General features: G+C 36.2%; 1 long non-coding RNA gene across 1 annotated transcript; it reads right to left on the reverse strand.

Annotated features, from left to right (window-relative positions):
* Positions 1–1,617: 1,617 nt before the first annotated feature.
* Positions 1,618–3,024, reverse strand: LOC133736235 (uncharacterized). The gene is made up of 5 exons (XR_009859466.1): positions 2,937–3,024; positions 2,693–2,772; positions 2,545–2,609; positions 1,997–2,115; positions 1,618–1,747 (listed from the first exon to the last, which is right to left on the reverse strand). It is a non-coding gene; the product is annotated as an uncharacterized LOC133736235 (long non-coding RNA).
* Positions 3,025–13,426: the final 10,402 nt, after the last annotated feature.

Consider the following 13,426-nt stretch of genomic DNA (forward strand, 5'->3'; position numbering starts at 1 on the left):
CCTTGGGTAAAGCATACCCCACAAGCAGAAGGTCCTCCATGGCCTTGAGTAGTCGCCACCTTGTTCACAAGAAGGGTGAGTTTGCTCAATTGATCCGCAATGGCAGGACTAGTGCTCACCTCATTGACCCTACGAGTGGTTTGTCTCACACCCTCATACTGTTGAGTGTTTAGGGCACGATTTTCAATAAGTTCCCTCCCAGCTGCAGGTGACTTGTCCACAAAAGCTCCTCCAGCTGCAGCATCAAGCATTTGCCTTTCTAAGGGTAAGAGTCCTTCGTAAAAACATGTAAGTAGGGTCTCATCCTTCATCTGATGTTGAGGGAATTGTGCAAGTAAGGAATTGAACCTCTCATAGTAGGCACCATAGGACTCATCATGGGCTTGCTCAATTCCACTGAGCTTCTTCCTGAGTGTGGTGACCTTTGAAGCTGGGAAGTATTTTTCCAAGAAGGCCTTCCTCATTTTTTCCCATGAAGTAATACGTCCAGCAGGAATCTCATATAGCCAATCTTTGGCTCTGTCAGCTAAGGAGAATGGAAATGCCTTCATCTTCAGAATGTTTTCATCAGCTCCTTGTGGTTGCATGTTTGCACACACAGACTGAAATTCTCTGACATGCTTGTTGGCGTCCTCCATATTAAGGCCATGGAACATAGGGAGCTTGTACAACAATCCACTCTTTAGCTCAAACTCTGCCTGTCTTCCTGCTGCAGGGGCAGGGTATATAATGCTCGTAGGGGGTCCTCCTTGGACAGCTGCTGTAGAGAGTTCCCTAATAGATGCCATTCTCTCTTCTTTGACTTCTTCAGGTGGTGGTGAAAGTGGTGGTGTAGGTGGTGGTGAAGGTGAAAGAGGTGGGGTGATTTGTGGTGATGGTAAGTTAGGCGAAATCAAAGGTGATGGTGAAAGTGGTGGAGATGGAGTTGGTGTAGGTGATGTGGATTCCTCTGAAGGATCTAAGATTCTCTTCCCCTTACTCGTTGAATGTATATGGCTTGAATTGCAAAGGAGACACCACTACAATAACATGATTTAAGGACACCTAAACCGTGTCCTTAAATACATACAAGGACACGTTAAAAAACGTGTCCTCTATCCGGGTGTCATTGTAAGTCTCAAACAAGGACACCGAAAATGTGTCCTCTTATCTATACGAGGACACAGTTTATGTGTCCTAATAGCTGTGTACGTGGTGTCCTTAAATCCATAAGAGAACACCTAAACTGTGTCCTAAAAGCTCTAGAAACTGTGTCCTCTTTTCGATACTAGGACACACAAACTGTGTCCTAAAAGCTCCAGAAATGGTGTCCTTAAATCCTTCAGAGGACACAAAAAAAAAATACTCATGTGTCCTTAAAACTAAAACAGGACACTTAATAAAGATAATAGAGGACGTTAAAAAAGTGTCCTTAAAACTTGTAAAGAATCCAAAAAAAAAAAATTCAGAGAGTATATGAACAAATCACATGAATGTGAACATAGTCTAATGAAAATGGAATAGAAGAAATCTGTGCTGGTGCAGCCAAAAGGATGTTTATCGCTTCTTATCAGACAGTTCCTCATATCAGAAGGGATCACCAAGCAGTAGTAATGTCATATACAGCCAGCAAAGTAAACACAATAACAATGCATAGACTACTGAAGTCTGTTGTCCAAAAGAGAGGCATAGAAACATCAAAACAAAATTTAACAGAGAGTCAATCTCATCCGGGATTTGATCAGTTAGCTTGTTCCCCTGCAGGTCTCTACAATTCGCAAATAAACAAAGAGTCATCAAACCACTTCAGGACTATTACACTATGAACACAAAAATTTAAAAAAAAAAAATAGTGGTGAATGAAGATAGCAGTGTGTGCTTTGTATGACAACTAGGTATTCGCTACACGTAGAGGCAATATTCCTGTGAGATTGCTTGTACTAATAATGTTGTAGACACCATAGCCTCTGAGATGTCTTTAGGTCAAACTATTTAAATAAGCATGAATTTAGATTACCTTTGCATGTTATTTGCAACCTACATTTACATCCTTGCTGGCATTATTTTCTGGTTTGCTTTCACTGACAAAATGAAGCAAACCTCTCATGAAGTTGTACATATTGCTAATATACACACCTGAAACCAACTAGAAAAGTTCACTTTCATGTACATTTAAGCATTGATAGGCCCACAAAGATTCACTTTAAAGATAACTAAATGTTTTAGCACCAATCTGTAAATTATGCACATAGCTTTAACTTATCCCTAGTGACTAACATCTTAGCAACAACTATAAACAATTTAACAATTTATCTTTGAAAGTAGTCATTATGGTAATTCACATACCATTCATCAAGTTCTTTGACATCAAAATCTTATGAAAAGAAAAGAGATATGATGAGTACGTAAAATGATGAATATATATGCATACACTATAATATATATATATATATATATATATATATATATGTGTATGTTTAGGTGATATATAGTTCTCAATACATAAGATACATAGCAAAACTACAAAACTGTTGGATAAAAAGAATAAATGGAAGCAGAACTCACCCCATTTCCATGAGCAGGTTGAAGCCTTCGATACCTTCAGAACCAGCTACGATTCACGATTGTGGCTGGAAGAGATACATAAACAAGAAGCTAAACGTTACAATGAAAACCACTTCACAGAAACATGCAAAACTGGGTGCATCGATACCTGATAATTACTTGGTGACTCAGAATGCCTGAATATGCTCTTTCTGCTATAAGCTTCTTGTGCCATAAAGTAATACCTCACTACAAGGAAGAAAAAATGAAAATCCGGATGGTACCTAATGACTTTTTATGAACTAAGTAAAATTATTAAGAAAAAGGAAAGAAAGAAATATACAAGAGGGGGAAGGGAGTAGGAAAAAAAAATAAAGACTTTCACATAGGATAGGAAAAAGGAAAAAGGTTACCAAAGCTTGATTAAATGTATGTCTTTGCTATTGTTGGCACCCATAAGAATGATAGCCAGTAAATAAGGAACTCAGCCTACACTCTGGTTTCAAACAAGAGGAGGTGCCATTAAGTTCAAAGCCATCAGCTTGAAATTGCAAGGCTTTATTCACATATATTCTAAAAAGAACAGGAAAGATGCTCATACAGAATAAGAATACATCGTGAAAGAAACTAAAAATCAGCCAAAGTACCTTTGGAAATTCCATGGTAAACGGAACTGTAAGAACAGCCATGCCTCTTGAAACAGTCTTCATGGTTTTAGCAACAGGATTTCCCTCCATCCCTTCTTGCATATTGCACTAATGAACAAAAGAAAAAAAAAAATCAATTCATCAATTTAATTGAATATAGTTTCTGATCCTGAACATTTAATTCTCATACCCAATCCTATCACCACCACCATTAACAAAGCAAATCATCCACGAAATGCAAAGATAGAAATGCATACCCTTTTGGGAGGAATGTTGCATTGACCGTCTGGTTTAGCAGTTCTTGTTGTAAGGCGAGCCATGAGCATATTTCTAGCTATGCCAGCACTTGCAATGCATCCAGTAGTCTCAAAGATCTCTTGTATTATAATTGAGGCTAACATATCCATATCTACCCCTTCCAAGTATGTGACATCTAAAATGCTTCGTCACAGCTTACTGCCTAGATTCAACAACATGCATATTAACAAAAACACAACTGAAGAAGTAAGTATTAAAAAGATAAAAAAAATTGGTTTCCAAAAGCGTACTTATACTTTTCTGCAGTGCTTATGCAGAATGTCATAGAACCGATTAGTTACCTGCACAATAGATCATATGACACATAGAAATATAGAAATCCACTAAACTTGCTAAAGTAAGGATATAAGAAACAAAGAAGATACTAGCAGTAATTTAAAGCATAAGAGAATGATGTCCTCTGATAACCTACCTCCTCATACGCTTCAAAATCATAAGGAAGAATGACAAGGTGTGGACAAAGAGCCTTAGCATCTATAACAAACATCGCAGCCCTCACTCCTGAAAATACACATTAAAAGGATTTTTAACCACACATAACATACCCAGTGGAAACAAATTAAAGAATGATCGACAGAAGAAAAAAAAAAACTGCAATGAAAAATTGTTACCAAAACAGACCATAATCTCGAGCACGGTAGTTTGCAGATGAAATTCAGCAGTGCCCTTTGGATTATCAGAATGACATACAACTACATGCCTATCCTTAAGTTCAGGGTGTTGCCTGATTCAAACATTCTGCAATTTGTGGTTTGTGCATCATATGCATCAACTGTCTAATTTATTCTATGCTCAAACATCCACCATATGCATATAAGACAAACCAATTATGCAAATAACCAAACTCAAAAGGATTTGAACAAAAAATATGAAGAACTAAAAAAGCTAAAAAACAAATTCAAGAGTAAAAAAATAAAAGAAAATATATGCGAAACAAAAGAAGCAACTCACCCAAATAGGTAAAGAAGAGCCAATCGATGCATGCATAGTGAACAACAAAACCGGAGAGCAGCAACAGCAACGGGAAGAGAGTGAACAGCAAAAGCTGAAACAAAATTTAAAAAAATTAAAAATCGATTGGACCTGAATCTTCCAAAATCAAAACAAAAAAAAATACCATTCCAATACAAAATAGAACACAAACTACTCACTGAAATCAGCAAATAGGAAGCCCCCAGCAGAGGCCAAAACAGATGCAAATGCAATTCAATTAATCAATCGATTCAATTCCTATTAACAGAGGCCAAAACAGATGCAAATATGCAATTCAATCAATCAATCGATTCAATTCTCATTCACATAGGCCAAAACAAATGCAATTCTATTATTAATTAATCAATTGATTCAATTCACATCCAAAATAGATACAGAGGCCAAATATTGATATTTCAAAACAGATACAGTAAGCAAAGTCGTCCAACACAGCTCGAACCCAGCAACTTAATTGAACCCAGAAACACCACAGCCCAAAATCAAAAACTTAAGAATGAGAAACTTAATCGAACCCAGCAACTTAACAAGAGATTCAAGAAATTCGAACCCATAAATTGAGCTTGAAGAATCACCGAACTTGAACCCAGAAATCGAACCCAAATTTCTCCAAGCTTGAGTCACCGAGCTTCACAGAATCACAGCTTGAGAAAGAGTCGAAGAGAGCAAACCAAGAGTGAAGAGTTCGAGCCTTCGACTGAAAAGTGTAAACCCAGAAATTGTGAGATTGTGAGAATCATGATTCATGAGAGAGGCAGCAAATCAACTAAAAGTCTAAAACCCAGAAATTCGACTTACCAGCGAGGTAGCAAATCAACAATGTCACCGGCGACTGAGAGAGAGGCTGAGAATAGAGGGGCCGTGCAGCCGTGCCGGAGAGAGAGAGAGAGAGAGAGAGAGAGAGAGAGAGAGAGGAGAGACGACGTATCGTCATTTTGATTTTGAACCCAAGAACCCTCACACCATTATTACGAGTTGGACCTTGTTGCGAGTCGCCTTGTAGTCGCCACCTCCTCCACCGACTTGAATCAGCTCGAAGCTCCTTTCAGATCGAGTTTCTTTTTTTTTGTTCTAAAAACTGGAAATAGATTAAAAGAAACATCATCTTTCCTCTTCTAGTGGGTTTTAATTGAAGAGGGAAATCGAAAATTTGGGGGAGGAGGGAAGTGAAATTTGGGAGGGAGAAAGCGAAATTTGGGGAGGGAGAGGGCTCGGGCGCGAAAGCAAATTTTGGAGCTGTTTTGGAGCAGTAAACTGAAATTGGCTTATTTAGGACACCACATTCAAGAGGCCGGCTGTGTCCTCCGAATAGTCTCAACCCTCTAAATAATCTCATTTATATGTGAGTGTCCTTATAACCCTTCAAGGACACCACATGAATAATGTGTCCTTGATAGGTGTCCTTATAGCATATAATTGTAGTAGTGAGAGGGTCTTCTGTATTCGAGTTGTGGAGGATTCTTCAAACGAGCAAGTCTTTCTTCAATCTCTTTCTTGCTAGGGATTTTAGAAGGCTCGGACATTCATGGAAATCCTGAACAACATTAAAGTTTACACAAGTTAGTAAAAGACAAGAAATACAAGTTAATACTTTATACAAAAACGTCACTATTCATTATGCAACAAAAGAGAAACGTAAAAAGTTTGTACAAGTAAGAAAAGTATAAAACAAACCAATTTACATGTGAAGTGTATGTACAAGTATTTTACTTTTACATGGAAATGTCATAAACATAGTTAATATCTCAATTGATTCCAAGTTGTAAGTCGAGCCCAATAGAAACTACTACTATTGGTGAGCTACGATATAGGGATAGTCGCCTAGACATAAGTCACTTTCCTTTGTTTCAGAAGGCCAGATAGCCAGATTAAGAAGTAAGTGAGAGGGAGGACTCATTTTGGTGATACTACGGAGGTTACTCCCTCATTGAGGTTTACGCCCCTATTGGCTACTTCCACATTGTGGTTTATGCACAGTCTATAGTATCTCTGAGATCCAATTGAACCCATCACCCAGGGTCTCAACCTAAGACACCATCTGTAATGCCCCTTACTCAGCTTGGAAATTACTCATGTGTTAGACTGTTCTCCAAATGCTAATAAAGGCCGCCCTCAACCTCATACGACCTTAGAAAGGTACAAATGAAGGGTTAAGGCCAATATTAACAAAAGGGCCCTTGTCTACTCATACGATTTTACACACTCACAACAATTAAGTATTTAACCAAATTCATAACTCCATTTTTATTTTCTTTAATTCTATTTCTTTACAAATATAATGAGACAAAATATGTACAAAACTTTCACATAACACACATGTACAAAAACGTCACTATTTACAACAATTCCTTTTTTTTTTTTTTTTTTTCTTTTTTTTTACAATTATTTTCAACATTTAGGTACGGGAATAGGGAATCTCGGAGTGCAATGGGCTGTAACAGCTACCTTTCCAAGATTATCTTTAATCCAATATATCTTAATGTATCACAAAATAGGGTAAAAGTTATGGTATGTTAACATTTCTCATACATTAACTATTTTTACCACATCAAGGAAAAAGATGTGTGATATTGTTTAAGTGTTTATGGATTTTAGTCCCCTATACTTAGTGGATTTGGAGTTTGTTTTAAATTGAAGACCCATTGTTGAAGAATTTTGGTCTTTGTCCAATTCACACTTGTTCAAAAAAAAAGGTTAGAATGAAATTTGGGCCCAACATGATGACACTTGGCCTTTTATAAAGCTTTGGAGGAGGACTTGGCGCCTATGCTTGGTGGATTTCAAAATTGGTCTCTCTACATCAACAAGTGCTCTACTAGATTTTTAGGATACTTTGTGATTTTCCTATCCCTTCGTTTCTTTAAACCTTAAGCCTTGGCCCCATTACAACCCTTAATTGTAAGACCTCTTTGATCCTTAAGATGGGACAGCCTTTGTGTGGAGATGAGTTATAACTGTTGAACTTATGGCTTGGGTTCATTCGTGCATGTGGTTGATATCTTTCATGAGATCTTTAAAAGAAAAAATATATATGCTTTCGTTTCTTATGTATGTGATCTACTTTGTAATCTTTCACATATACTTGAGTGATAAGCTTTTAAGCATGAGCCTTGAATCTGAGAGAAGAAAGAGTGATATATCCATGTGAGGTTTGAATCATGACTTGTTTGAAATGTGTTGAGCTCCACCCATCACCATTGTTTACCCCCAAGTCTTACATGCTTATATGTGGATTATATTCTGTAATTAGCTCTTGAATATCTTGATGATGTGATGCTTGGTTAAGTGCTAATCTTGGTGACTTGAAAGTATGAGATTTCTGAGACAATATGTTAAAGGGCGTAGAAGTCATTTGTGTGTATCAACGTTTTGAGTCTTCTTGGTGTTTTACGTTTTTGAGTCTTTGTGTACGTCCTTGTGTTTTTCGTTTTCTATACTTAGTCTTTTCGTTGGAGTCTTTGTTTGTGATGTTTTTGTCTTGATTTTGTTTGTTATGTTGATTTTGCTAAGGGACTAGCAAAAGTTAAGTGTGGGGGAATTTGATAGGAGCATAAAATGTGACGTTAATAATGTTTAAACCCTATATTTTGCTAAGTTATTTCCTTTATCTTGATCAATTTAACTTAGTTAGTGTTTTGCAGGTGTAAATGGAGTCTCAAAGTCCAAAAATGGCTAAGGAAGGCACAAGTGGTGCAGAAATGGAAAGAAATGAAGAAATGGAAGTTCTCCCAGTTTGACTAGGAAAAGGAATCCCAGTTGGAGTAGGAGTTCTACTTGGACAAGGAAACCTAATTCTACTCAAATAAGGAATTCTAGTGTGACAAGGAGTCCCTGTTGGATAAGGATTACTCAAGAAGGTTCTAGAAGAGTCCAGAATATTTCGGCAAAAGGAAGCAATATTTGACTAGGAAACCTGATTGCATATGGAGTTCTACCTGCACTAGGAAACCTGTGGAAGCTAGGAGAACAAAAGGAGTATTCATGAAGCATCTAGAAGTGGTGTGAAAGGCATGTGACGGCAAATAAATCCTAGTTGGACACAAGTTATGCTTTTAAAGTCAAATCCATTACAGATTCGGATTACTGCCTGTGCAGATCAGTCAACTTCAACGGAGTGTCATAAATCGGTCAGAGCTCAGAAAATTATGATCTTTATATGGTTGGAAAGCTACGGATGTCTAGTTTCCAGAACTTTTTACGGTTTGTCAATATCAATTTTCGAGAGGAAGTTATAGCCGTTTTAGTACACTGGGATCAATTCTGCCGGAAATCTGTTTTGTGTCAATGAAGTCCTAAATCAACAAGAACTTGGAGAAGTCAAGTAGAAACGAATTGGGAGTGCCTTGAGACGTTCTCCTATATATACCTAGTGTATTTGATGTTTCAAAGGGAACAACTTTTCTCCAGAATTTCAGTTTCTCACTTGTTCTCTCTCTAGTTTCAGGTTTTCGCAATCTTCAAGGAGCTTAGCCATGCCATCTTCCTCCATTGCCGTGATCTTCACTTGTTGCGACACCTTGGAGCTGCTTTGGGTCTTTGGGACGTAATTAAGGGTTGTTCATATGCTTTACCATACATATTCACGGTTTGGTGTATTTGTTAGATAGAATTTCTGCTTTGGATTTTCTATGTGTGAATCTAAACTTTTGAGCATGCAATCTTATTTAAGGGATGCATGAATATGTTGTTCTTGATAAATTGTTTTCCAAAAATTCTTCTTTTCCCACCTTTGTATAGAAACGATTTTTTTAATGTTTTCTAAAATTTCTGTTTTCAATCTTCAAAAACCCCCTATCTTTATGTTTTCTTATTTGTGTAAATAAATAAAATTAACTTAGAATTTTAGGTAGCATGTTCATGTAAATAATAAAATAAATAATCTGAAAATATGTTTTCAAAATTCGTGAATAGTGTTTCTGTGAATAGTATTTCATGTATAGTGTTTTATAGGAATTGTTTTGGTGGTTTTTAGGAATTTGTTTTGTGTTTGTTAGGGTTTCCTAATTTTTAGGGATGTCTTCCTATTTTTTAGGGTTTGCTCCTATTTTCTAGGGATTAGTTCCTTAAATTTAGGGATGTTGTTTCCTACTTGTATTTGTATTCCTAATTAGTGTATGACTAGTAATCCTTGTTGTATGTGGATTTCTAATATGACTATGACTTGTAAGATGTATTCTAGTAGGAGTATGATTACTAATTTAATTCTAACTTGGATTCTTTGTAATATTCGAATTGTTGTCTATATATACTTATTATTTTCGTTTGTCTTGTAAATTCTTTCTCTTATTTTCGTTTCACATGTACTTCCCTCAATCCCCGGCTTGAACGATCCCTGCTTATTCTATACTAACAACTACATTTTTCAGGGTTTAAATTGGCGATTGCTTTTGCATGTATCAGGTTGCCTCCCAAGCAGCGCTTGAGTTTAACGTCTTTCAGCCATACAGTACCTCCATTAAATAAAGTTAGTGACTATAATTAACAAAGAAATACAAAATATAAACAAGTAACTATGAATTACAAACTACAAGTATAATGAACAAGTACATTGTACAAAAGACACAAGTGATTATAAAACAAGAAAAGTATTTTTACAAGTGTTTTTTTTTTTTTCTTAGTGTATCACAACATTTTCTTTTGTTATAAATATTGTTGATATCGAATCTAATTCCAAGCGGTAAATCAAGTGGACGTGCGGCCCAAGTATAGTTGCCTAGACACAAATTCCCTTTCACATCCTTTGGGCAACCTTACTGAAATGGCCAGGTAGGGTAGGGCGACCACAAGAGGCAAAATCCATTTTGGCATGAGCTAAGCCCATTTGTAAGCACTTCTGGATTCAAAACCCGTTATGAACGTTGTCCCCTTCCTAGACACTATCCCACATAGGCTATACTTACTAAGATGAAAAAGGTCCTAAGTGTGAAGACAGTTCAACAAGTGTTAATAAAGGCCGCCCTCAACCTTAAGGGACCTGAAACTAGGTACCAATAAGGGGTTTAGGCCAATATTAACAAACGCGATTTCACCTATTCCTCTCAATTTACAACCTACAATTAAAATTCGTGTTCAACAACATAAATAACAACCTAATTAATTTAAATTAATCTAAGTTTCGAACACAATATATACAACAAATATTCACAATTTAACAAGTGATTTTTCAATCCCCGGCAACGACGCCAAAAATTGATACGCTAAAAGTAAGCGCGCAATTTAACCCTGAAAATGTCATCGTTAGTATACGGTAAATAGGGATCGTTCTATTCCGGGGATTGAGGGTACACCTGTCATTGTAAGACACATAAATAATTAAAATAAAAACAAAGTATAATATTTACAAAATTAAAATTAAAGTATATACAAATTTACGAAAAAGGGGGGTTTAAGAATTGGTTTCCGAAAATAAAAAGTAAGAGAAAAAAATATACAAACACAAGTACAAGAATGAAACATAAGAAACAAAGATCAAAACCAATTCAATAATCAAATTCGATTCAACCCTACAATTGTTCTTCCAAGTCATGAAAAAGAAGTTGATCATGTGAAACATTCAAAGCAAATGATTTCCCATATTTTACTTTCCTTTACTAATTAACCTAAGTGAAAGCACCTAGATCAATCCTATCAAACATGCAATCAAAGTCTAGAAAGCTAGCTAATCAAGACATGTTCAACGCAATAAACAAGAGAAAGGTTATCAACTTAAGTGCACAACCTAGTATGAAAAAGTTCATCTATTTGCAATCCTTTTCAATTAAATTCGACTTTTGTCCAAAGCCTTTACTACTTTTGATTCAAGTTCACAAAACTATTAGGTGAATCATAAACTTAAATCTAGCATCAATTATACATAAACCCTAAAAGTTTCGAACCAATTAGAATAAATATATAAAAGATATCAATCAAGCAAATTTAATTGAACAATCTCACATAAGCAACTATAGAATCACAAACATAGGAATCAAAAATATCATTCAATCATAAGAATTGGGCTTAAAACTTTGCCCTAATCAAACAAGGTTACAAAGAAAGACAACGAATTGCACCGTGAGATGGAGATGGAGATGAAGATGTTGACGTTGGAATCTTGAATCTTGGAAGCAAGTCTTCAAGGGTGGACGATGGATAATGATGCTCACGACTCCTTCTTCTTGCTTGAAAACCGTGGAGTTGCACTAGAGAATGGAGAGAGAGAGCTTTGACGTTTTATGTGAATGGGAGAGGTGTGTGTGTAACATCAAAATATGGGGAGTATATATACGGGACGTTGGACTTGGCCTCCAAGCTTCATGAATCTTCTATTATTTTCCCAAAGAATTATTTAATAATTCCACATAGCTTCGACCAATCCCGTAGTGCCATGTAAGCCCTGGTGTGTCATCCAACCAATCAAAACTCTCCAAAATAAGTCCCAAATCTATTATTGCCGAATATCCATGAATTAATTCTGATTTTCTTCTTTATTTTCGGCCAAAATTCCTTTAGGAATTGTAGGAACGAATCTGGACTTGTTTTTGAACATTTTCTTCCTTAAATCTCTCCATGGACTACCTTGAACGTCATCCCCTTTATTCTCTCTTGATTTTCACGGCTATAGGATAATATCCACCCAATTTCCACGGCTAAAATCAGATTTAATCCCCCAATAATATCTCCAACGTAATCTTCTTATGATTCTTCTTGATTTTTACGTTGTCTCCACAATTCTCTCTTGGTATTTCACGGCAAAACACATAAATCCTCCAAAAATATCTCTTTGACGTCACAAAACCCTAGATCACTTGGGCTTTCATCCATTTGCCGAAATCCACAATACTCTAGAAGATTCTTGGGCCTCCATGTATCATCTTCAATCCATATAGTCTCCTAGTGCCCTCAGGAATCTTCTTCCAACGTCAACTTCCTTTATTTTTCTGCTCATGCTTCCTTGTTTGCTCAGGAGTCTTGCTTTGACAAAGTTTCCTTTTCTGAACTGGGTTTCCTGGTTGAAACAGGATTTCCTAGTTGGACCAGGAAAACTTCAATTCTTTGTTTCAGCTCATTTATGCAGTCCTTGAGCTCCCTCCAACGTTCTCAAGCTTTTCTTTCCCTTTTTGAGCTCATTTCAGCTTGTTTGCTCCATAGGACCTGAAAATAGAAACTATTACTAAAAATGGAAACTTTCTAAAAATAGTAACTTTCCTAAACAAGAAAGATTCATTTAAGAAAATAACTAAGTAAATATGAGAAAATAACAATTAAAACGTTGCATTAAAATGCTCCTATCAATGAGAGAGGTGAGTTTGTCCAATCTAGCATTCAAATCCGAATTGAGAGACACTTCCTTCACTTGGCAAGATGTACTCCCAACGCCCTCATATTGTTGAGCATTGGCAGCCCTATCAGCTATCAACTTCTTCCCAGCAGCTGGAGTCTTGTCCACAAAAGTACTGATACGCTAAAAGCAAGCGCATAATTTAACCCGAAAAATATCTTTAGTAGTATAAGCAAATTGGGATCGTTCTATTCCGGGGATTGAGGGTACACCTGTCATTGTCAAACAGTTAAACAATTAAAATTAAGACAAAGTATAATATTTACAAAAATAGAACAAAATATATACATATTTACGAAAAGGGGGGGATTTTTGGTTTTGGTTTTCGAAAAATTAACTAAGTTAAGAAAACAAATAAAACACAAAAACATAAAAACACGAATGGAATGAGAGAACACAGATCAAAACCGAACCCATGATTAAAATCAATTTAAACTCTAATATTGTTCATCAAAGTCATGTAAGAGGAGTTGATCATGTGAAACGTTAGAAAGCAAACAATTCCCATATTTTACTTTTCAATGCTAATTAATCTAAGTGAAAGCACAAAGACTAATCCTATCAAACATGCATTCAAGCTCTAGAAAGCTAGACAATCATAACATATTCAACGCATGAAACACATAGAAAG

This window comes from Rosa rugosa, chromosome 3, assembly GCF_958449725.1.
Source record: "Rosa rugosa chromosome 3, drRosRugo1.1, whole genome shotgun sequence".
NCBI lineage: Eukaryota > Viridiplantae > Streptophyta > Magnoliopsida > Rosales > Rosaceae > Rosa > Rosa rugosa.